General features: G+C 39.7%; 1 protein-coding gene and 1 pseudogene across 1 annotated transcript in view; one reads left to right on the top strand and one right to left on the bottom strand.

Moving 5' to 3' along the window:
* LOC132342238 (large ribosomal subunit protein uL11-like) overlaps nucleotides 1-25134 on the bottom strand; it is a 58017-nt pseudogene extending 32883 nt beyond the window's left edge.
* Nucleotides 1-26894, top strand: part of ZFPM2 (zinc finger protein, FOG family member 2) — a 524880-nt gene that overhangs the window by 483351 nt on the left and 14635 nt on the right.

Below are 26894 nucleotides of genomic sequence, written 5' to 3'. Positions count from 1 at the left end.
GAACACCAGGCCTTTATAGATTGGCAATGTTGTCAGCCATCCTCTCAGACCAAATTCCTGGTTCATTGTTAAATGTGAGGCTGAAATCAGCTATTGTGGCAACAGCTCAGATACTGGCCTAAAAGAGCCTAGAAATAATGGATTTTCTTGATGGGTGATAGTTTAGAAAATAATCAAGCAATTATGAAATGATCAATAGTAAAAATACTAATAAATGTAATTCATATCAGAGAAGCCTATTTTACCACAAATGAAATTTGGCCTCTGTTGTTACAGCAGAGCAGCTATTTACAGCGATTTGAATAACCAGATGCGGATACAATGATCGCGAACATAACGCGTATCTGTGGTTTTAAAGCCGTGGGGACTGGAGGGGGGCAATCTGGAAAACAAACAGGTGTAAAGATTTTAAGCGATATACAGTGTACTTCTCCTTCTGTTTACAAAGCATGATTTGATTTTACATACCATCCTGTATAGTGACTTTAAAATTATTAAATGAGAATCGTAACCAGCAATGCATGCAAAATATTCGTTCATTGTTGTAAACCACAAAAATATTGCTTTTATGCAAAGAGAATGCCATTGTAGAATTTTAAAAGGCATAGAAATAAAAGGCTCAGGATTGGAACGATTTAAACAAATTCACTAGAATATAGTAGATGATTAAAATACAATCTATAATTACATTACACTGGTATCAGGTAAGGATAAAAGCCTATAAATACACTGGGGTCAGGGTAAGCATAAAAAATGAAACAGTTATTTGAATAATCTGAGATCAAGTTGCAGTAATTAAAAACGAATGTATTATTCAAATGAAGGAATTAGGTTACAACACTCCTCGTATGAAAATATTATTGTGACAGACTGAAATAAGTTGGAAATGATTTTGATTAAAAAATGGGTAAAGGAATGTAATAACTTTCACCAGGGAAAAATAGACAATCAGGAAATATCAAAAAAATTTTTTTGGCTGAAAGATGAGAGACTAAGAGAGGCTAGCTGTTCAAGTGCTTTTTAATACCTTAAACTTCCAACTGTTAAGCTTCTGTTGCTATTTTATTAAGAGATTTAATTTCTCAAATCATTCAAAGTTTCCAATTTCTTTCCAAAACTTTTCCAAAATCCCTTTCTCTCTACTTTTATGAAAGCAATATTTTTTGTAGTTTACAACAATGAAAATATTTTGCATGCATTTCTGGCTACAGTTTTTATTTAGCAATTTTAAAGTCATTATATAGGATGTTATATAAAATCAAATTGGTAAGCAGAAGTTCTCTCCTCTTAGTCTCTCTCTATATATTGTATATATACACACATTTTTGTTTATACTTGTATAAATGGTTTTTTCTGCAAAAATGTACAGAGGCCTGGGGAAGAGAGCAGGGCTGTTACTGATTACTGTAATATTTCTGATAGGATGTTATTTTGAGGGAAGAATGACCATTTTTATTTAACCTAGAGAAAGCATCACCAGTTAAACATGCAATTGCATGTCATTTATTGAGGAAAAACATACCTTAATGAGAGAACACACACAGACATATCTGTTTCCTCCTCCCTAAAGGTGTCATTTGCATTGTTTTCAAGGATTTGTACATTCATCTTCCATTATTATTTGCAGAAACTGCACAGTTAAATCTTATGTGTATTATCCCAAAAAATAAAATAAAATCATCTCCTAGTTCTAACAACATCCATACCACCAGGTCCTGGGAAAGTAGAAACACCTATTCAAAGCAGACTGGATATTTAGTGATTTATGAAGAGATGCATTTCAAAAGAAGGTGATAAAAAGTTTTTCTTAGATAGTTTTGCAATTACATAGGAAGTTTATTTACTAAAGTGAGAGAACATATTTTATATAAATTATTTCCCCAAATTTCATACAGTTAGCTTATTTTTAAAAATTACTGGAACAATAAGATGCTACAAATACCTATTAATCTCTTATTCCTTATTCATGGATAATTGGGACTGCTATTCTCCACTGCTTTAAACCTGGAAATGTATAAATATGACTAGAATCACAGAAGCATCTGTAATTCACTACCTCTTTCCCTCACTTACAATATCATTAATCACTTATAAGATGTAGAATTTGAAAGAGTGATGTTATATCCACACTACAGGCATTTGAATTATACCCTCATCGTCAAGAGCACCTCCCAAAGGGATAAGAGTCCTTCCCTAAAGTTGACAGTTAGGAGAGTTGTTCTGTGTTTGTCAAACTGATGACTTGATTGTGTTTAACTAGTTGAGGGGCTGCATAACAAAGCTCGAGAGTGAGCCAGCTCAGGGTCTGGTCCCATAATTTAGAATTTCCATAAATGTGAAATATTCAGATCTTTAAACCTTTATCTCAGTAAATATAATGACTCCACTAACCTTAGTAAGTTATTTGGAGAAAAAAAAAAGTGAGATATCATAGTACATAGTAAGGGTTTAACAGTTACTAACTGAGCGGCTGAACAACAACAATGAATAAAGTCATGCTGCTGCTAAGTCACTTCAGTCGTGTCCGACTCTGTGCGACCCCATAGACGGCAGCCCACCAGGCTCCCCCGTCCCTGGGATTGTCCAGGCAAGAACACTGGAGTGGGTTGCCATTTCCTTCTCCAATGCATGAAAGTGAAAAGTGAAAGTGAAGTCGTTCAGTCATGTCTGACCCTTAGCGACCCCATGGATTGCAGCCTACCAGGCTCCTCCGTCCATGGGATTTTCCAGGCAAGAGTACTGGAGTGGGGTGCCATTGCCTTCTCCTGTAAATCCTACAGCAGTTCTATAGTGGAAGACAAGTTACTCTCATGACTATATGACCTCTAACATGCCCCCTAACTCGTTGGAGCTCTGTTTCTTCATCTCTAACAGGAGGTCCAGAAGCCCTCGTTTCCTACCAGACATAAATATTTACTATCTTATGGGTGACATTCAGTGGAGTAAGACCAATATATGCTGCTGCTGCTAAGTCGCTTCAGTCGTGTCAGACTCTGTGCAACCCCATAGATGGCAGCCCACCAGGCTTCCCCATTCCTGGGATTCTCCAGGCAAAAACACTGGAGTGGGTTGCCATTTCTTCTGCAATGCATGAAAGTGAAAAGTGAAAGTGAAGTCTCTCAGTCACGTCTGACTCTTAGCGACCCCATGGACTGCAGCCCACCAGGCTTCTCCGTCCATGTGATTTTCCAGGCAAGAGTACTGGAGTGGGATGCCATTGCCTTTTCCAAGAGATGTCTTATTTAATATTTTGTTTTGGAAAGTGAAAGTGTTAGTCGCTCAGTTCAATTCACTCGCTCAGTTGTGTCTGACTCTTTGCGACCCCATGGACTGCAGCACACCAGGCCTCCCTGTCCATCACCAATTCCCAGAGTTTACTCAAACTCACGTCCATTGAGTCGGTGATGCCATCCAACATCTCATCCTCTATCATCCCCTTCTCTTCCCACCTTCAATCTTTCTCAGCATCAGGGTCTTTTCAAATGAGTCAGTTCTTTGCATCAGGTGGCCAAAGTATTGGAGTTTCAGCTTCAGCATCAGTCCTTCCAATGAATATTCAGGACTGATCTCCTTTAGAATGGACTGGTTGGATCTCCTTGCAGCCCAAGGGACTCTCAAGAGTCTTCTCCAACACCACAGTTCAAAAGCATCAATTCTTCGGTGCTCAGCTTTATTTATAGTCCAACTCTCACATCCATACATGACCACGGGAAAAACCATAGCTTTGACTAGACAGACCTTTGTTGGCAAAGGAATGTCTCTGCTTTGTAATATGCCATCTAGGTTGGTCATAACTTTCCTTCCAAGGAGTAAGCGTCTTTTAATTTCATGGCTGCAATCACCATCTGCAGTGATTTTGGAGCCCCCAAAAATAAAGTCTGACACTGTTTCCATGGTTTCCCTGTCTATTTGCCATGAAGTGATGGGACCAGATGCCATGTTCTTAGTTTTCTGAATGTTGAGCTTTAAGCCAACTTTTTCACTCTCCTCTTTCACTTTCATCAAGAGGCTCTTTAGTTCCTCTTCACTTTCTGCCATAAGGGTGGTGTCATCTGCATATCTGAGGTTATTGATTATTTCTCCCCGCAATCTTGATTCCAGCTTGTACTTTATCCAGCCCAGCATTTCTCATGATGTACTCTGCATATAAGTTAAATAAGCAGGGTGACAATATACAGCCTTGACGTAAACCTTTCCCAATTTGGAACCAGTCTGTTGTTTCATGTCCAGTTCTAACTGTTGCTTCCTGACCTGCATACAGATTTCTCAAGGGGAAGGTCAGGTTGGTCGCTTAGCTGTGTCCAACTCTTTCCAACCACTTGGACTATATATAGCCCCTGTGTATGGAATTCTCCAGGCAAGAATACTGGAGTGGGTTGCCATTCTCTTCTCCAGAGGATCTTCCCTACCCAATGATCGAACCCATATCTCCCACATTGCAGGCAGATTCTTTACTGTCTGAGCCTGGGGCTTCCCAGGTGGCACTATGATAAAGAATCCACCTGCCAGTGCAGGAGACGTGGGTTCAATCACTGGGTGAGGAAGATACTCTGGAGAAGGAAATGGCAACCCACTTCAGTATTCTCTCCTGGAGAATTCCATGGACAGAGAAACCTGATGGGCTACAGTCCATGGGTTTCCCAAAGAGTGGTATTGGAAAGATAATGGGGAAAAACCCAGGTTTCTTTCTCTAAAGATCATTTGTCATCTATTGAGTTTTTCATGTCTTTGGTGGATTTTTATATTGTTTTCCTTTACAGTCTCTGAAAAACAAATTCAGCCACAAAGGAAACATGGCCATTTATGAAGCACTTATTAGTTTGTTAAAAATAAAAAAGTAGGCCCTTTGCCTTCCTGCTGAGCTAGGTTTAGCTACTCATGCCGGCAACTCAAGATAAAAATCAGGGTCTATCATGAGTTTGTTTCAGCCACCCTTTTCCTTTGATTCATTCTCTAATCACCCACCACTCCCCCTCCAGGTCTCTTTTTGGTTTCAGTGACCACTTCCTGGCCCAAATGCAACTTCCCACTATGGGATACTTGAGGGATTCAGAGAAACGTTCTTCTCTAGAGTAAGAATTCTTTTTCTTCTCTTTTTGTCTTCCCTCTCCTCTCCTCTTTCTTTGGGAGATCAGAGGACCGGGCTTCCATATTTCTGACACTGCTATCATTTTCCGTATGTCAGGCCTTTGTTGGTTCTCAAAGACTAAAATCCAAAAATGAGTCTTCATCTTGAGCTCTTATTTTTATACTGTATTTCCTTTGCCTGTCTTTCCCTCTTATCACTGCTTTATAAAACATTACCACCATTTGTCCTTAGCCTGACCCTACCTCTGTTGAAATCCTTTTAAAGTCTTAATTATATCCTGTCTTGACGTTTTCAGTTCCTTCTTTAGCAATCTTCCACTCCCTAAAATTTTGGCTCTACTGAATACTTCAACTAGATCATTCTTTTGGACCTTTGTGTACAGAAAAAAAATGTCATAACTTCAGCAATTTATCTCCTTCTTTTACTTTCATCTTTATAGAGATATAAAGAAAGATAACTTAATCTGCTGTGCCTTCCTTGCTTATGTTAAGAAAAATTTATTGGAGAGGAAAAAAAAAAGGTTGCTTCTTTTTTTTTTCCTCCCAAAATTCCACCTTAATTTTCTGTTTATATTTCAATTTTTATCAGGCTGTAGGTAGACTAGATAGAAGGCTGGTCTTTTAACTACCCTTGATCTAGTAAGTTTAGAGCTGAAAGAGTGGTTCATGAAAATATTGCAGAGAATTACATCAGGGATTTGCAGAATTCTCACAGATTTACTTCGATCATCTTCTAGGTACCAGGATCAGGGATTCCCTCCCAAGGGCTCTATAGCAGTTTCCTCATGCTATTGACTGCAACACAATTCTGTGTGGGACGGCCAGAGAGATGAGCCATGCAGACTGCTATACTACCCATACAGAAGGTCTTCAAACTTTCAAATGCTTACAAAAACAAACAGGAGGATAAAGAAAATATTGGATTTGATCTCAAGGAAGGTAGTTGGACACCAACCAGAGCCATGTGACTTTCTGCTTAAAAATTTACGTCCAACTCCTATTAAAATAGCACCCCATTTCCAAGGATCTTTCTGTTCTTATAAGTAAAACTGAGATCACACACTTAATGTTTAAGAAATGTTAAACAATAAGCTGTAGTTTCAGTTAGGCTCTTCAATTCATAGCTAGACCATAGAGGATACTTTATTACCTCAAGTTAACCTTAGTTAACTTTTCCATTTTCCCACATAATATCTGAATGATATCTTGGCTACTCTAAACCATTAAATCACAAAGCCCATGTAGAAATTCAAGACCAAATGCAGTAGTAAAGCAATCAAAATAACATTAAAAAAATAAATAAACCCACTCAGATGATAAAGAAGGTGTGACTCAGAGACATGGGTGCTGTGGTGAATTTAAGCAAATACCACTCAGCTCAGAAAGTCATAAAGCAAAGACCCATCTCCATACCCTTCATCTCGGAGCTCATTTTCAGATCACTCTTGGACTCCCTCCTTTGCTTACTCCTGGCCTCTGGGTAATGCAAATGATTAAGAGTGAAATGTGTTTTTCACCTGGGCATTCGTGTGTGTGTGCTCAGTCGTTCAGCTGTGTCTAACTCTTTGCAACCCTAGGGACTGTAGCCTGCCAGACTCCTCTGTCCATGGGATGCTCTAGACAAGAATACTGGGGTGGGTTGACATTTCCTACTCCAAGGGATCTTCCCGACTGAGGGATCACACCCATATCTCTTATGTCTCTTGCATTGGCAAGTGGATTCTTTACCACTGTGCCACCTGTGAAGCCCAGACATTGATAAAGCGAAATACATAGATAGATGTAACAACTTGGACGTCATTCAAGTCCATTTTTCTGATGAACTTAATGAACTGCACTCTTGAGTATGACATTCTGTCACTCTTCCTGGCACTAAACCACACCCTGATGTCAGTGCCCAGCGTGTGTGCAGTGCTGAGGATAGCCTCCAAGAAAAGGGTCCCCCCACTGACTCCTCCTTGTTTTCTTTTACTTGATTGAGACTCATACCTAAAGGTGATCGATAAAATGCAACATAAAACATGAGTTCAGTTCAGTCGCTCAGATGTGTCCGCCTCTTTGCGACTGCATGGACTGCAGCATGCCAGGCCTCCTGGTCCATCAGCAACTCCCTGACCTTGCTCAAACTCATGTCCATCGAGTCGGTGATGCCATCCCACTGTCTCATCCTCTGTTGTCCCCTTCTCCTCCTGCATGAGTGTATTTTACCACATCCTGTCACAACAGAGTCCAACCGAGAAGGATCAGTGAAACATTGAGAATCAAGACTTTTTCCCCCTTTATTCTTAAAGGCAGTGATAAAAGTACATTTTTCTATCTCCAGATGACACTAGTCTGAGGATATTTGCACCCATCTGGGGATAAAGACAATGTATTTTATTATTAACTTTACTGAAAACAATTGATAGCGCTCTTGAACATAGCATTGACCCTTTTCTGCAAATTAATGCACAATAAAATTTATCATTCCAAGCTGCACAATGAAAATGGAACAGAAGGCCATACAGTCTTAAAGAAATCATTTGGCTCTGGTTTTATCAACACAAGCAAAAATTTGCGATTTTGCAGTTCATTCCCCTACGATCACCTACTCATCTGCAACAGCCTTGGCAGGAGGCCATCCTGCCTTCCATGCTGCCCTTCCTAACTCGACTGTCAAGGGCCAGCCTTGAAAGATGGGTTTTCAAAGCCCTGGGCAGAGCCACAACTCCTTTTCTGTTTGTGGAGTTGCAGTGATGTGTAGCCCCATTTCTTCCTTTGAAATTATTCCATATGCTATTATATTGACTGAGCACTTGTTTTTAATTCTGAATTTTCTTAATGCTAATATAATTTGTAAGAAATGCTAAACATTCTTCAATGGCAATAAGATTATACAGAAGTTTCTTGCTGTTGTCATTGTTTAGTCACTCAGTTGGGTCCAATTCTTTGCAACCCCATGGGCTGTATGTAGCCTTCCAGGCTCCTCTGTCTTTGGGTTTTCCTAGGCAAGAATACTGGAGTGGGTTGCCCTTTCCTTCTCCAGAGGATCTTCCTGATCCAGGAATTGAACCCATGTCTCCTGCATCTTTACCACCGAGCCACCTGGAAAGCCCCTATGTGGTGGCTAGATTGTACAAATTCTAAAAATACATGCTTTAAGCTGGTCTTACAAATGATGGTAGGACGCAATATGATGTTTATTAGGCAGCTCCATTGAGGATTTCAAACCCACTCCACTCAGTATAATGGGATTTTGCCTAGGAATTAAACAGTTGAAAAAGTCTTTAGAGTTTAAGCCTCAGTTTTAAAGCAGCTCTTTAATTGAGACTCTGATCTAAGACTTCCACTTAAGAATGACAAGGATTGAGAATGTCATGTGACCATGGGTATCTTTGCCATGTGGAGGCTAAGTTAAAATCAAGTAAAGAAAAGCCCTCAATGATAGAAAGATAGCAAGATGTAGGAAAAGGTGAGTGTAGAAGGAATTTATGAAGACACTTAGGCAAAATTCCTTACACTCTTTGGCATTAGAGGAAACAAAATACTGTTAGTTATTACTGCTAGTAATGGTAACTTTAAGAATTGAGGTTTTAAAGTTCAGAGCAAAGTTTTCTCCCAGTTGGAGGAGGAGAAGGCAGGCAAGAGGAAAGGAGAAGAAAAACAGAAGGACATGATTTCAGACAGACCTTCTACAGGGTATTTTAGTTTTCTGGGGACTCTCAGGTGGCGCTAGTGGTAAAGAATCTGCCTGCCAGTGTAGGCGGTATGGGCTCGATCCCTGTGTGGAGAAGATCCCCTAGAGAAGGATGTGGCAACCCACTCCAATACTTTTGCCTAGAAAACTTCATGGACATAGGAGCCTGGCAGGCTACAGTCCATGGGGTCACAAAAAGTTGCACGTGACTTAGCATGTATGCAATTTAGTTTTACACATATAATCACCTTTATCATTCAAAGCTGGTTTTTTTTTTTTTTCTTTCTTAGCACAAACACATAATTCCCCACAACATTCAAGGCAATACATGTGTCTCCCTAATTATTCAATATTCAAAGAGTTATATTATAGAAGGTCTTTAAAACATCCATGACTGCAGATTATAAACTCATTCAATAATAAGTGCTTCATGTGCTTTGTTTAAGAAAGTGAGGAGCTAAAAGAGCATGGTAATGACAGTTGTCTTCTTTTAAACAGAACATTCATTTGATGAGTTCACATTATACTTATTCTTCAGGAACACGGGTTCTTTTCCTGTTTTGTGGGGGAAACTTAAAATTTTATGTTTTCTGATCTTGACACAAGGTCGTGAGTTGAATTCAGTGCCATTTAGATGGGCATCAAACAGTATATACATTATCACAGAGTTGTTTAGTCAATTAACAGAAATCTTTGGGGATTATAAAGCTTGGTGTAGCAACTTCACATTTAGGATTAAATAGAATTAAATAAAGCCCATATTTTCTTCAGGTTGGGCTCTTAGAATGCACCGAGCGCCATCTGCTGGTAAAACTATTTTCTTACCAAAACTGAGTGCAAATGGAGACCAGGTACACATACCTCAAAATAGAGATTTGTGAAGAAAATCAAAGAGTATCCATGCAGTATAAATAATCCTCATTTCACATGAAAGCATCCTATTGTAATCCGTTATATAATAATTCAAAAATTCGCCTTAGGATAAAGATCCAGCAGCACTTCAAATAAGAAATAAGCTGAGTTTCCATATTTTAGAAGAGACCATCATGAACATTTTAGGCCTAGAAGTAATAACTATAAAGGTTTTCTGGTTTCACTTAAATCATTATATGAACATATCCAATTAGTGCAAAAAATCAACAAATTTTAAAACAAATCAAACACTATAGTACCATTTCTTTCTGTATATATGGAAACAGTTAATGAACATAAAAGTTTAATCTTAGTCATCTTTAACATTGAATTAGAAGTTGAATTTTTTTATAGTGTTTTTGTTCATTTTGTAAGACATCATGTGCATGTGTGCTAAGTTGCTTCAGTTGTGTCCGACTCTGTGCGACCCTGTAGACTGCAGCCTGCCAGACTCCTCTGTCCGTGGGATTCTCTAGTCGAGAATACTGAACTGGGTTGCCATGCCCTCCTCCTTGTAAGTTAACATAAACACCTTCCCTCTTACTCTGCTGCTGCTGCTGCTGCTAAGTCACTTCAGTCGTGTCTGACTCTGTGTGACCCCGTAGACGGCAGCCCACCAGGATCCCCCGTCCCTGGGATTCTCCAGGCAAAAACACTGGAGTGGGTTGCCATTTTCTTCTCCAACGGATGAAAGTGAAAAGTGAAAGTGAAGTCGCTCAGTTGTATCCGACTCTTAGCGACCCCATGGACTGCAGCCCACCAGGCTCCTCCATCCATGGGATTTCCCAGGCAAGAGTACTGGAGTGGGGTGCCATTACCTTCTCTGTTCCTCTTACTCTATATAATATTTATTTATTTTAAAAGTTCTATGTCCACAGAATCTCAGTATCTTGATAAACGTCTCAAAGGTAGGACAAGAAGGAAATATAGTACTTCTAGAAGGAAGTCTACTTCACAGTGTCTTTGAAGATTTTTGTTATTTAAAATACATGTTGAATTTTTGTTCTAATGCTTGATGTCTCTGAAATTCAAAGAAACATAGTAAACACGCACTTCTGCCGGCATTTCAGGTCCTCCATAACCCATGTAGAAAATTAGATTCACTGTTTGCCATAAACCTTGTCTCCTGACCATATCGCTCCTAACCCAGCTATATGAGCAGCCGTTTCCATTGTTCCTATGAAAGCAATGATTAGTTCTGTTACATTTAACAGTGGATTGTAAAGAAAAATAATTACAGGAAATCTCTTAGAAAAATGAAATTAAAATATAAACATTATTTTAAATTATGTTATAATTATAAAAAAAAAAACCTGCCACGAATTGTTATCCCCAGAATTTGAACCTTAATAACAGGAGTTGGTCATTGCACATAATAATAAATAGCTTATCAGTAGATTTATTGAGTTCTTAATGAGAAATAACATGTTCTCTGTAAAGGAATAATTTTTTGAAAAGGAACATCCTCTGGACACCAAAAAGATGAAAAAGTGTAGTGTGTGTGTGTGTGTGTGTGTGTGTGTGTGTGTGTAATTTTAAAATAGCAACATGAAGACAGCTTCTGTGTGTGTCTTTATGTTTTTTTTTTAATAAATGATATATTCTTAAGAGAAAATTAGAATAAACATACTTAAAAGTTAATAAACTTTGAGCAAGCATGGAATGATTTTGGCTGTTCAGAGAGAGGTTTCCAGAAAAACACAATGCAAAAGGAATTTAACCCCTTTTCCTACTTTCTTCCTTCTGTGGATGCATCTGGTCAGCACCTGAGGGACAGGATTTCTTCTAAAGACAAGGAGGGGCTTTGTTTTTGTTTTAAACTTTTTATTTTGTATTGGAGAAGAGCGGATTAACAATCAACGTTGTGATAGTTTCAGGTGAACAGCAATTAGGGAGTTGGGGATGGACGTGTACACACTGCCGTATTTCAAATGGATAACCAGCAAGGACCTACTGTACAGCACATGGAACTCTGCTCAATGTTATGTGGCAGCCTGGATGGGAGGGGAGTTTGGGGGAGAATGGATGCATGAAGATGTATGGCTGAGAACAAGGAGTTTTTGACCATTCAGACCCACTGTATTGAAAACCATCTTCTGGGAGGAGACTTTGGGCAAAGCCTCCCTGAGCACTTTGCGGTCCTAGAACAGGGAAGCCCTCCATCCGTGATATAGACAGAGGATCGCAAACTCAGGGCCTCTGCCAGCCCCTTGTCTCTTCTGCCCCTTCGTCTACCTGGCCTTGCAGCCCCACAACACCCTTTCCGAGGAATCTATACTTTTAAACTGACTCCCTGGAGAAGTTTAATGAGCCTCTTAGAATTTAAAAAAATTTAAAAAGGGCAAAACAAAGCAGTATAATGGAAATGGACAAGCTGAAAAAGGAATAGAGAGGTTCATTCCCAGCCTGGTGCTGGGGGCTTTCATCAGGAAACTGCGATGGACATTGCACAGAGCTTTGGAAGGAGAAAAGAAAGAAATTAAAAACAGCTTCCCGTGATGAACTTGTATAATTTATTCCTCTGCAAAGCAGTAGGCACAATGTTTCATTTTCTTTCCCCTCCGCTCTTTTTTTTCCCTCCTCCACCTAATTTCTGAGCATTCCCAGGCTAGGCAAGAATGAAAATTAAGCCTCCCCAACACAGGAGTCGTAATGAAAGTGTGGTACGCGCTCAGATTATTCATAAACTCGCAAGTTGTGTATTTTGGTGGAGATTTCCTCCCTTCTGCTCCTGATTGCTGATGAAGAATGGTGTTTTAATAGGCAGATGGTAAAGACAATTACAGTTAGGGGCTCAGCTGGGAGTTACATCAGTTTATTGCAAATTATTAGTTGATAAATGCTTTTGTTTACAAGCAGAGTCTTAAGCAGCTTTGTAATCAGTTTATCAACAGCAGGTGGAATCTTGACAGATCGCCTTTGGGGTGTAATGTCACCTGTGGGCTAGTTGTTTAAAATCTTGATGGTCAGGCAGCCAGACAGTCTGATAGCTACCTCATGGCACCATGGCAAGCTCCTGCAAAATCAGGGCACAGTCCACCTTAGACTACAGCACAAAGCCCAGGGATGCTGGAAAGATTCCATGAGCAAATCTTTTCCTGTTGAAATCCCATAAAAACATCACACCTCTTTGCCTAAAACCTCAAATGGGATACCTGAGTTTCAATGACCTTCAACATGTAAGTTCAGAAGATTTTCCAGGCAGTGCTGTGTGCTGTGCTAAGTTGCTTCAGTTGTGTCTGACTCTTTGTAACCCTATGGACTGTAGCCTGCCAGGCTCCTCTGTCCATGGGGTCCTCCAGACAAGAATACTGGAGTGGGCTGCCATGCCCTCCTCCAGGGGATCTTCGCGACCCAGGAATCGAACCCACGTCTCTTCCGTTTCCTGCATTGGCAGGTGGGTTCACCACCAGCGCCAGCTGGGAAGCCCCCAAGGCAGTGCTGAGTGCCTCCTTATTAACTAAGCAAAACCTCTGCACCTACACGCTTCAGCAGAAACCTGAAACTGATCACAGAGACACTGTTTACTTTTCTGAAAGGGACTTCCTGTGCTTCCTCAACGAGAAAGGGAAGTATTTCAGTGGGCAACATTGTCTTACAGAAAAAAATAGAAGTTCTGTTGGGATAATACACACCATGAGCCAAAAGACCTGGTGGGGATCTATTACAAGTTTGGGCCAGGGAATGCGCTCTGATAGGAGGGTAGTTGAGGAAACACACTTGTTTAACCAGGCTGGCTTTGATTTCGTTGACTATAAAATGGGATGATAGTATTTCCTATTTGTCACACAGATAATCCTTCTCGATTAATGAGGGTATTCATGTTTCTTTATTCTGAGTTCTGTCAAACCAATGTTATCTGTTGAATTTATGCTAAATAATACAGCATATAATATTTAAAATGACAATTCACAGATGACGTTCTTAAGCCCACTTCCAAAATACTTGCTGAAAGAGGGTGCTTTCAATGTAGCATTTTTGCAGTAATGCATTGTTGCTGTTATTAAGTCACTAGGTCATGTCTGACTCTTTTGTGACTCCAGGAATGATAGCCCACCAGGCTCTTCTGTCCATGGGATTTCCCAGGCAAGGATATTGGAGTGTGTTGCCATTTCTTTCTTCAGGGGATCTTCCTGACTCAAGGATCGAACCTGCATCTCCTGCATTGGCAGGCAGATACTTTACCACTGAGCCACCGGGGAAGCCTGCAATAAACAGCATTTACTAGTTTGTTTGCATTGCTGTAAGGACATGGTTTATAAACCTGAGATGTTCAAAGATAGATCCTTGAAAACAGTCACTTGATCTTAAGCCAATGAACAAACTCATATTTATCTAATTTACTCTCACACTAACAAAGTAAATTTGGGACTTAATCGAAACAAAACCACTCCAGTATTCTTACCTGGAGAATCCCATGGACAGAGAAGCCTGGTGAGCTATAGTCCATGGGGTAGCAAAGAGTCGGACATCACTGAAGCAACTTGCACAGCACAAAATAGTCATTTTTGTTCATACTGACTATTAATTTATATGTTTTTATTTCCTGATTGACAAGCAAAACTTATCAAGCTAATTGGAAACTAGCTCCTGAAGTCAGAATCAGGTTTCATAGCTGGAATTAGATATTTCATATCCTCTAAAATATCGACATAATCCAGGAAAGTTTTTGGAAATATGACTCCAGCTGATAAATTTTAAATCATATATAACATATGTGTAAAAGCAAAAATCTTTCTTCTCAATCTCAGAAATACCGTTAAGTACGTCTATTCATTTATCTCCCTGCCTTCTTCTTTCTAATTGTATCTGAGATTCTCAATTAAGATCCTAAAATCACAGAATAGAATAAATCTTACTTAAACTGACCACATCACTCAGTAAAGTTTGTAATTTTAATGTTGGGTTGACATAAGCCTACTTAAAAATATTTGGGAGAAAAGCAGAGTGTGAAGTTTTATTCTCACATCAACATTCAGCACACAGTATTCCGTTCCCAATTTGCCAGTTCTTAAGCAATTAAATGTTCTATTGACATCACAGGAAAGGCTGAAGAATGAAAAGCCTTGCTATCTTAAATTGTAAATTGTGTTTTAATATAAAGCACATAAAAAGTTGGTTTCTTTGTTTTCTATAATCAAGTTAATGAAGGATGAATCGTGCATTTGGCAAGTGATTCTGCCATGTGTCCATCCCTCTTGGTTGGAAAAGGCAAAGAAGAATTAAAAACAAAATCGCTTCTCTTCTTTGCCCCCCCCCCAAACCAAAGGCACACTCTAGAGTTGCTGGTCAAGTCTGATTTTTTTTCCTCCTTCTCTCAGGAACTGCTAGGATGTTCTATAAAAAGATGTCAAGAAAGCCAGCATGGGAAAGTTAAATGCTCCAAAATGCCCTGCATTGCCTATAAGTACAAATGAAAAATGTTAAAGATTATTTAAAAACAGGAAAGACCTTTTGCAAAATGCTTTTGATTTATTGCTGTGTATGGTTCAGATCTTTATCAATTATCCTCACTCTATTTTATTCAAAAACTATTGTAGACGATGACTTGGCATGTTGCTGCATACGGAAAAAAGGCATTAATCAACCCTAAATAAACAAGTGCAGAGATCTATCTAACAACTATGAAGTAGTTAATGCATTTTAAAGCAATTTTATTCTAGAAAGGAGGTCTAAAAGAGTAGTGCTTAATTATCTGGACTCCTCTGTGCTGGGCTCCCTTTTGATTGTATTAATGAAGCAGCTGGCCCATTGTTTCCCTTTAATTCCTCTATTGTTTTAAGAATATGTCACAGCTCTTTATTCTTTTATCAGGTGCTGTGCAGGAGGACCCACACAATACCTCGTATTCCTACTGTATTTGCCAATGCACAAAGAAACCTCCACAGCGGTTTGCAAAGAAGGGGCACACATAATTTATAAGTTCTGTTCCTTGCACTACTCCACTGTCAAGAATTTCAACAGTATTGGATTAGAATTCATTATAAAATTGGTATTAAACATCCTGGCTTCGTATAGATACATGTGCTGTGTGAATGTCCCTACCTTGAGATCTAGGTAGTAACACCTGCGATGTTGAAATGGGACTGTTACTCAGCTTTGGAGGAATTATTCTGCCCAATCCCTTCCTAGTTGTGACAAGACTAAATTTCATAAGTGGGCATCATGTTGTATTTTCACATTATTTAGGTAAAAAAAAGAAGTTAATGGACAAACAAGTATCCTTGTTTCTTCTGCTTCCAGAAACAGTGTCGTGTGTGTGTGTGTGTGTGTGTGTGTTCAACAGCCCATTTATTCCCCCAGAGAATGGATTTATGCTAGTGTGCCTAAAGGGGATCATGGTTTACTCTATGCTGCTGCTGCTAAGTCGCTTCAGTCGTGTCTGACTCTGTGCAACCCCGTAGATGGCAGCCCACCAGGCTCCCCTGTCCCTGGGATTGTCCAGGCAAGAACACTGGAGTGGGTTGCCATTTCCTTCTCCAATGTGTGAAAGTGAAAAGTGACAGTGAAGTCACTCAGTCATGCCCAACTCTTAGCGACCTCATGGACTGCAGCCTACCAGCCTGCTCCGTCCATGGGATTTTCCAGGCAAGAGTACTGGAGTGAGGTGCCATTGCCTTCTCCGGGTTTACTCTATACAGCAATATATAACCTTTCTTAATTGAACTCTGATCACTTGACCACCTTCTTCTTGTATTTCACACACGTGAAGGAAACAGAATTTTAGGTTAATGTGGAAATATCACTGTACATCTTAAGGAATCAAAATGCTGTAGCAATTTAGTATATATTTTACACCAAAGCTATTTTAAAATGCTGGTTCATTTATGTGTAATTACCTTTTCTCTAAATTTCCATGAAAATCTCACACACACACACACACAAAATCACCCACAGTAAAAAATTTCAAATGTCTGATTCACATAGACTTTCTCTTTTTACAGTTTTTCTTTGTTTTTTTTCCCATCAGATGTCTGTATTTTTGGAGACTGTTTCATTGATTTTTCCCCTTAGTGTTCCCAGTCCAATAAAGAGAAGTAAACTTTAATGACTTAATGCTGTGAAGTAAAAGTTACCAACTTCAACTTTTAAAATATCCTTAGAAAATCCATTAGAATAAATTAGTATTGAAAACCACTGATTTCCTTTTGTATTGTTAGTTGAGTGTGTGCGGGTTTGGGATTTTTTTAAGCTCAAAATAAAGTTCCAAACTGGCATCTCTATCTAATTGCTCGAGGCTCCTTATCCTTATACATACTGAGGCAGAATAATATTAATACAGAATCTAAATGTGATATAATTGGTTCAATTTACTGTATATTTTTATGCTAAGCTTAGATCCATATCTTGATGAGCCCAGATGTAGTTGTGCTTAAGGTTTACAGCTTCATGTTGCTTGCATTTCCTTATTTTTACAAAGCAAGCGTCTATCAATCACACAGATAAATTAGAAAGACACATGTATAGACATAACACATGGAAAAGATTTTTCAGCGTGCTATGTAATTATTAACCTGATTTTTACCATTGTAAGAAAGCATGAATTGCAGATAGCATGGACGAAGTTACATGCTTTTATACTGGATACATTTTGCTTATACAGAACTCTATAGGTATGGTTGAACAATATAATTGAAGCTTTGTCAGCTCTGTAACCTAGCAACAGATAATACTGTTAGGTTACTGAATTGCTCCTGGTTGACAAGTAGGGAGTATTTTTGTGTTTATCATGTTTGCTAATGATGGGATCCTTTCCAAACGGCTTGTCTTAATCTTAATTAGAGTTTATCAGCAGAGGTCTGCCTGACATTGTGCAGACACTGATTTCATAAATAATAAAAGTGCAAGTGAAAAATTTGGCAGGATGGGGAGATATTTAAGGCCACCGCTTCTAGGAAGAGGAGCGTGAATTTCCAAAATATAATCGAGCTTGAACTGTGACTTTATTCTTTATTATCAAAACTTGTAGTACACTTCACTGCAGTTTTGACAGCAATTATGAGAAGAATTTATAAGCTTCCTGTTAGGAACCATATCTGTTTGTACAAGAACTTTGATCATAAACATTACTTAGAACAGCAAGTACATGGTTTTTCAAGAACGTCAAGGTCTGGGTAGTTATTACTTTCTATGGAACCTTGAGTGTATTTGCCCTTTATGTGTGTGGGTGTGGAGACTGGGGAGAGTGACTACATTTGCAGCACTAGAGGCAAGCAGAGAATCCTAAAATAATCTCTCCATTTGGTAGATTCAGGGAAGGTATCAGCTGCTTTAGTGCCTGATGTCATTTGATAAAGACTTCATGCCCAGGCAGTAGGAATCTGATTTTTTTTTTTTTTTTTTTGCTCTGGTTTGCATGATATGATCTTTCAGTTCTTTTTTTCTTTGCAATGTTATTAATCATTTCTAATAATAAGTTACACATCTTCCAAATTATAAAGAGTTAAACATTGTAAAGCTAAATACAATTCACAAATTAACTAAATTCCTAACTGGTTTATGCAGTTGAAGGGTGATGCAAAGTCATTACCTTCTTTATCCACTTTTCTACACCTTTTCACTCACCATGCCCATATTCTTCAAATATTATTCAAAGCTATTTTCAGTTGTCATTTTCTGAGTTTCAAAGTAGACATCTCTCTATTGAACTGTTTGAACAAGTCAATGAAATATTTGATTATCAAGAGAGACTTTTTTGTTCCTAGACTTCCATTCTTTCTACTCTGTACAAACTGCAAATAGTTTACCCTTATGCCAGTGATCCTTAACTCTAGAGGCATAGGAAGCCTTTCAGGGAGCTTCTGAAAAATAATGAAGCCCAGACCTCACTCCTAGGGACTCTGATTTGATTGATCTGGGGTAGGACCCAGGAACCAGTGGTGATGAAGAGTTCCCAGGTGAATGTACTATGCAGTCGTGGTTATAAAGAATTTTGATGCCTTTTAGTATCCAACTCAACTTGAGCAAATGCTACATCCATATTTAATAGGTCTGAAATATTTAGACTAGCACTCAGCATATAGTAAGTACTAAGTATAAGCTCTTTGTCATGTTAGAAGATAACCTGGCATTACTTCCACATCACAAAGATGAACATTATTCTCCATATTGTGGTTATACATTTTCAAGCTATGTCTTATCACCGTGTAAATCTTCCTGATGTGCATGCTAAGTCACTTCTGTCGTGTCCGACTCTTTGCGACCCCATGGACTATAGCCCACCGGGCTCCTCTGTCCATGGCGTTCTCCAGGCAAGAATACTGGAGTGGATTGCTGTGCCCTCCTCCAAGGGATCTTCCTGATCCAGGGATTGAACCTGTGTCTCATGTCTGCCACATCGCCAGGCGAGTTTTTTATCACTAGCGCCACCTGGTAAGGGCATGAACTATCTTATTTCTGATTCAGAGACATATCAGTGATTCTGAATACTCAAGGTAAGGTACAAGATAGTTAGTCAGTGAACATCAGATAGTGCTGTGACTTGACACCTAGCATTTCATCCAGAATCTAGAGCCCAGCTGCCTTGTTCAAAATCCCATCTCCCATATCTCCTTTTCTTCCACATCCCCTCTGGCTGTGTGCTCTTGAACAGCTTATGTAAAATTCCAGCTTCATGATCCCACAGTAAAATGGGAATAAACAAAAGTCACCTCACTGCTTTCTTGGGAGAAATTAAGATAATGGATGCAAAGCACAGTGTCAGTGCAGAACACATAGTAACCACTTAATATATGTGTGATTATTCCTGTTATTAGCACTTTGGTCACAGAAGCATAAAAAGGTGCTCACAACTTGATGATAATAATCTAGGGGTACCTAGCTAAAGACTGTCATGTTATAGATATAGCTAAAGGGCTTCTACAAGACCACACAATAACTAATAAAGTCAGGGCTAGAACTAAATTTTCTCACCCACAAGTCAAGCACTCTTTCTAGTTCATTTTTATGCTGAAGACAAATAAATTTTCAGTGATTTTGGATGCAAGCAATACCTCATTATTAGCATATAACCCCTTAGACCAGGATCATTAATTCTCGAATTACTGTGAAAAGAAAGTTGTAAAAATTTTATCAGATAAATCTATATGACATTTCCATACTTGCACCCAACTTACATGCATGCTCAGTCGCTCAGTCGTGTCCAACTCTTTGCAACCCCATGGATAGTAGCCCGCCAGGCTCCTCTGTCCATGGGATTATCCCAGCAAGAATACTGGAATGGGTTGCCATTTCCTCCTCCGGAAGATCTTCCTGACCCAGGGATCCAACCTGCATCTCCTGTGGCTCCTGAATTGGCAGGCAGAATCTTTACCACTGAGCCACCTGGGAAGCCCAACACCTTTACATAATTTTATTGATGTTTATATCAATATACCATTCATGTAGATTAGTATGTAGAAAATCCTCTTGGTTTAAATCTGGAGACATTAAACATACCACCGCATTTGAAAGCTACAGAAAACATCTGTTTAGATTCCTTAAGTTTCACATCCATAGAAAGTTGACAGGAACACTAAGCACAGACAGAAACCCAAATCAGCAAAGTCACCAGGAGCTGAAACACTCAAAAGTTTCAGATCTAACAAACATCTAAAGTTCATTCAAATGAAAATAGTTAATGTGGTCAAAGAAAGTAAACTGCGTCTCAGTAGAAACTTCATTGTGCTGGTCTTGGCTGTCAGTTGCTGCTGCTCTGCTGCTGCTGCTGCTAAGTCACTGCTGCTCAGCTGTGTCCAACTCTTTGTGACCCTATGGACCATAACCCTCCAGGCCCCTCTGTCCATTCGATTCTCCAGACAAGAATACGGGAGTGGGTAGCCATGCCCTCTTCCAGGGGATCTTCCTGACCCAGAGATCGAACCCAGGTCTCTCGTGTCTCCTGCATTGTCAAGCGGATCCTTTACCACTGAGCCACCAGTAGTTAAAGTAGCTTCATTAGGAAAACTGAAGGAAGAAGGCCTCACTCTTGTTTGGCTTTTGCTGTTGCTGTTGTTCAGTTGCTAAGTCATGTCTGACTCTATGCGACCCCGTGGACTATGGCCATGCCAGGCTCCTCTGTCCTTCACCATCTCCCAGAGTTTGCTCAAATTCATGTCCATTGAATTTGTGATGCCATTTAACCATCTCATCCTCTGCTTCCCCCTTCTCCTTTTGCCTTCAGTCTTTCCCAGCATCAGGATCTCTTCCAGTGAGTCAGCTCTTCACATCAGGTGGCCAAAGTATTAGAGCTTCAGCTGCAGATGTTGGTTTGATCTCCTTGCTGTCCAAGGGACTCTATACCCATTAAACAATAGTTTCTCACTCCTGCTGCCTTAGCCCCTGGCAACCACCATCCTACTTTCTGTCCCTGTCTTTGAATACCCTGAGGACCTCATATCAGTGGAATCATACAGTATTTGTCCTTTTGGGACTGTCTTATTTTATTTATAACAAGGTCCTCAAGGTTCATCTATGTTGTAGCATTGCCAGCTTTTTAAAGGCTGAATAATATACCACTGTATGTATACACTACATTTTGCTTATCCATTCTTCTGTCAGTGGACAGTGGGTTGCTTCCATGTTTTAGGTATTTTTAATAATGCTGCTTTGAACACGGGTATGGAAATATCTCTTTGAGACCCGGTGTTCAATTCTTTTGAGTATATACCCAGAAGTATAAATGCTGGATCATAAGTAATTTTATTTTTAATTTTTTGAGGAACTGTCATACTCTTTCCCAGGGTGGTTCTCCCATTTTACACTCCCACCACTAGTGCACAAGGGTTCTAATTTCTCTACATCCTTGCCAGTGCTTGTTTTCTGGTGGTTTTGTTTGGGGGTTTTGGTTTGTTTTCTTTGTGTGTTCTTGTTTTTGTTTTGATAGCGGTGGTCTCATGTTAAAACCAAACGTAATACCCTGTGATTTGTTTCCATTGAACATGAGGACAATCAGTAAAGACATCAAAAAACCTAAATATCAACATGATTTATCATTTTCATGCACTTAGATCGTTTCCTAATCAAGATGAATACTACTATCCTCCAATAAATGTCCTCTCATTTATTGAATTGTAAATGAGAGTTGGCTCTATTTACCCTAGCTCTAAAACCAGTAGGGTAGGAAACTGGTTCTCCTGTCTCCTCAGCCCCATGTAGATTGCTAGAAACTATGTTAGTTTCTAATGGGTCAAGATACGGTATGTGATCCAAAAATGATGCAGCCTTAATCTTTTTTTCCAAAATGAGTTAGTTTTCTCCCATGAAGCACAGACACATGTACTCACTGAATTCATAGGTTTGTGTTTTCTTTCCTGTGAGATTTCTTTCCTTGGACTTAGCAGGGCAATGAGAAATGAGAAAAACAGACCCACCCAAACCAAACCAAAAGGAATAATGGTTAACAATTACATAGCACTTACTGAAAAGCTATGACCAACCTAGACAGCATATTAAAAAGCAGAGACATTACTTTCCCAACAAAAGTCCATTTAGTCAGAGCTGTGGTTGTTCCAGTAGTCACGTATGGATGTGAGTTGGACTATAAAGAAAGCTGAGTGGCGAAGAATAGATGCTTTCAAACTGTGGTGTTGGAGAAGACTCTTGAGAGTCCCTTGGACTGCAAGGATATCCAACCAATCCATCCTAAAGGAAATCAGTCCTGAAATCAGCATCATCGGAAGGACTGATGCTGAAACTGAAACTCCAATACTTTGGCCACCTGATGTGAAGAACTGACTCTTTGAAAAAGACCCTGATGCTGGGAAAGATTGCAGGTGGGAGGAGAAGGGGATGACAGAGGATGAGATGGTTGGATGGCATAACTGACCTGGTGGACATGAGTTTGAGTAAGCTCCAGGAGTTGGTGATGGACAGGGAAGCCTGATGTGCTGCAGTCCATGGGGTCACAAAGAGTCAGACACGACTGAGAGACTGAACTGAACTGAAATGCTGTTCTTAAGCTTTCACCTGTACTACCTTATTTAGTCCTCATGATAATATCTTGAGTTCAGTATTATTATCATCATTTCCATTTTTAATTTTGAGGAAACTGATAGAATGCTTAGGTGACAAGTTCAAAGTCACAGAGTTAGCAAGTGGCAGAGCCAAGATTTGCACCCCAGGAGTCTGGTTCCAGTGTCCACCAAGGAGTCTGGTTCCAGTGTCCACACTTCCTCCAGATGGGATTATATCTTCACTAGCAGTCACACTTAGAATATTTTATTTGAATCAATAAAACTGTGTTACAGTACTTGGGATATCTCTCCATATAAGTGGCTTCCTCAAGTTGTATGCTCTAAACTCATCATCTAAAAAATTTGTCCAAGCTCTTTCTAAGAATCAATCCTTGACTTTTGTGACACCATTTTTTTTGGTTCCCCCTCACCTTTCCAAATATAGGTTTTCTATGTCTTTAAATGATTGTATCTCTTCTACCCACATCTTAAATGTTTAGATTCTCCAAGTTTCAATCTTCATTCTTTTTCTTTTCATGTGTATTACCACACCAATGCAAAGAACACCCATAGTTATTTAGAATGTGTTGATGACTTCCAAATTTTTTTTTTCTCTAGGCTTATTCTTCCCCTAGGTCCAGTTGCCTCCTGGATACATCCACCAAAAAACTACTCAGGTACCTCAAACTCTACCATTTCAAAGCCAAATTTCATTTCCATCCATATACATACACAAATACATACAACACACATGTACATACATGCACACTTGGGCTATGGAGGTGGACAGACAGAAATCTAAATCATGATTCTGCAAAGGGAAACAGCTTTGAAAGTGAGTTAACCTCTCCAATTTTTTGGAGTTAACCTCTCCAAAAAAAGCTTCAATTTTTTCAACTCTTAAATGAGGATACTATCATTCACCTCAGAATAATCAATAGGATTAAAGTAGATGAGAAATACATAAACTACCTAGTCTATCAGGCCCAAAGAAATTATTCCTAAATTAATACCAATGATATGTATTGTCTACATAATACTACTTGTTAATATACCAGCTTTCAGTTCAGTTCAGTTGCTCAGTTGTGTCCGACTCTTTGCCACCCCATGAACTGCAGCACACCAGGCCTCCCTGTCCATCACCAACTCCTGGAGTTCACTCAAATTCACGTCCATCGAGTCGGTGATGCCATCCAGCCATCTCATCCTCTGTCATCCCCTTTCCTCCTGCCCCCAATCCCTCCCAGCATCAGAGTCTTTTCCAGTGAGTCAACTCTTCACATGAGGTGGCCAAAGTACTGGAGTTTCAGCTTTAGCATCATTCCTTCCAAAGAACACCCAGGGCTGAGCTCCTTTAGAATGGACTGGTTGGATCTCCTTGCAGTCCAAGGGACTCTCAAGAGTCTTCTCCAACACCACAGTTCAAAAGCACCAATTCTTTGGCACTCAGCTTTCTTCACAGTCCAACTCTCACATCCATACATGACCACAGGAAAAACCATAGCCTTGACTAGACGGACCTTTGTTGGCAAAGTAATGTCTCTGCTTTTGAATATGCTATCTAGGTTGGTCATAACTTTCCTTCCAAGGAGAAAGCGTCTTTTAATTTCATGGCTGCAGTCACCATCTGCAGTGATTTTGGAGCCCAGAAAAATAAAGTCTGACACTGTTTCCACTGTTTCCCCATCTATTTGCCATGAAGTGATGGGACCAGATGCCATGATCTTTGTTTTCTGAATGTTGAGCTTTAAGCCAACTTTTTCACTCTCCTTTTTCACTTTCATCAAGAGGCTTTTTAGTTCTTCACTTTCTGCCATAAGGGTTGTGTCATCTGCATATCTGAGGTTATTGATATTTCTCCTGGCAATCTTGATTCCAGCTTGTGCTTCTTCCAGCCCAGCATTTCTCATGATGTACTCTGCATATAAGTTAAATAAGCAGGGTGACAGTATATGGCCTTGATGTACTCCATTTCCTATTTGGAACCAGTCTGTTGTTCCATGTCCAGTTCTAACTGTTGCTTCCTGACCTACATATACGTTTCTCAAGAGGCAGGTCAGGTGGTCTGGTATTCCCATCTCTCAGAATTTTCCACAGTTGATTGTGATCCACACAGTCAAAGGCTTTGGCATAGTCAATAAAGCAGAAATAGATGTTTTTCTGGAACTCTCTTGCTTTTTCAATGATCCAGCAGATGTTAGCAATTTGATCTCTGGTTCCTCTGCCTTTTCTAAAACCAGCTTGAACATCTAGAAGTTCACCGTTCACATATTGCTGAAGCCTGGCTTGGAAAATTTTGAGCATTACTTTACTAGTGTGTGAGATGAGTGCAATTGTGTGGTAGTTTGAGCATTCTTTGGCATTGCCTTTCTTTGGGATTGGAATGAAAACTGACCTTTTCCAGTCCTATGTTGCTAATGGAATTACCATCGTCTGGTTTCCCAAACCAGGAACGTCTGTGTCACTTTCAACAATTTCCTTTTTCTTGTCCATCTCACGAAACCACCCCAGTCCTCTCTCAGCCATGTCTCTGGAAACTGGCCCTTTGCTACCTTACAATTTACACTTCTTAAAACTGAACTAAGTACAACAGCCTCCTAATAGCCTTTGAGGTAACATTTCCTACCCCTTCAGTTTATTCTCCTCATGACCCTCAGATCTATATTCTGAGGGGGAAGAGCTCAGGTCAAAAATTTGTTCATTCATTCACTGGAAAAAAAAAAAAATGCATACCATCTCCCCACCATGAGCCAGACACAACTGTTTTTATGTTACATCAAAACGGTCTCACCCTCTTCTAAATTTTTTGTGGGAGGAAGCCCTGATTTGTAATGTTTCCAATTTTGACAGCAGATGCTACAGCTCTCACAGTGGCTAGTATCTAGTTACCAACTTGACATCAACAGCACTCAAAACTCCTGCCAGTTGAACATCCCACCCTGTGATCCTGAACAGGCTGGTTCCGGCGCCCCACTTTCCATAATCCAGCTGTTGCCTCCCTCAGGCTCCAAGCTCCAGGTTTGCCAGCCCCTGAGTCTCTTCCGTAGCCCTGCCCTGACACCCATGTACCTTTCTCTGCCAGTAATAATGCCAGGTCCCCCCAACACACTTCAGCTAGTTTACCTCTATTCTTCTTGAGTTAATAAAAAAAGAAAAAAGTCATCTGGGATGCCTTGCCTGACTCCCCCAAGAAGTCTCAGCTATTCACCTGTCTCACATTTTCTTTAGCACTAGGGCATGACACCAGCACATAGTATTAGAATTCATTTACATGTGTACGTTCAGTTTGTATGTAAGGTGTGTGTGAAGCCAAAGCACCCGGCCTGGAACACAGTGGGGAGTTCAGTGAATACTGAACTGAATGATTCATTTGAAAGACTAAATCCTAAAACAGCTGACTCTCTCGTCAAACCTGCAAAGTACATTTTCAGTCCAATTTAGCCTTTTAAAATGACATGCTCTGATGAAACCGTAATATAAAATGGTAAAGACAATAAAATATGAAACATTACTGAACATGTCCAAAAACATATGTATTACTGCTGCCAGGCTGCCTAATAATGTAGAAAAATGATTTTTTGTTTGTTTTTTGGAGAAGTTTTTCTACATGTTTCTTTATTCTTTTTTTTTAATTGGAAGATAATTGCTTTACAATGTTGTGTTGGTTTCTGCTGTCCAACAATGTGAATCAGCTATAAGTATACATATATCTCCTCCCTCTTGCACTTAATAATTTGTGGATTTTATTTTATTTTATTGACTGGATCTTTTGGGTTCAAAGTTTGAGCACAAGTACTCGGAGTCATCTTGCTATGGAGCTCACTGCTGTGATAAAGATAAGCTGAGTGCTACCTTCTCTAAACTATTGATTTCTCCTGGGTACCTGAATTTACAACTTTTCCATTGTAAAACATAGCCATAGCTAGATTTACCAACAATATAAATTTATCAAAAATGGGAAACTATTACCAGTAATATAAGTTATGCAGTTCAACACTGAAATCCCGTGACTCCAAAAGACCAGGCTAGGAGGCTGAACTGCCTGCCTCTGCCCTCCCCACCTCTCTATTACACGGACTCACTTAATAAGCGGCTTCCCAGAGGAAAGATAAGGTGCAAATGATTACCTTGTCTAGAGCCGTGAGTAGTTTGGATCTGTATGCACATCAGAGAAGGCAGAGCAGCCAAAGGCAGAAGCCTCCCGGGTGAAAGAGGTGGCACCAGCAGAAACAGCACCAACTTAGCGCTTTCCACTAATTCCATCATCGAATTCCACGATGATGCCA

This window comes from Bos taurus, chromosome 14 (assembly GCF_002263795.3).
Source record: "Bos taurus isolate L1 Dominette 01449 registration number 42190680 breed Hereford chromosome 14, ARS-UCD2.0, whole genome shotgun sequence".
NCBI lineage: Eukaryota > Metazoa > Chordata > Mammalia > Artiodactyla > Bovidae > Bos > Bos taurus.
This window is presented reverse-complemented; position numbering and strand designations above follow the sequence as displayed.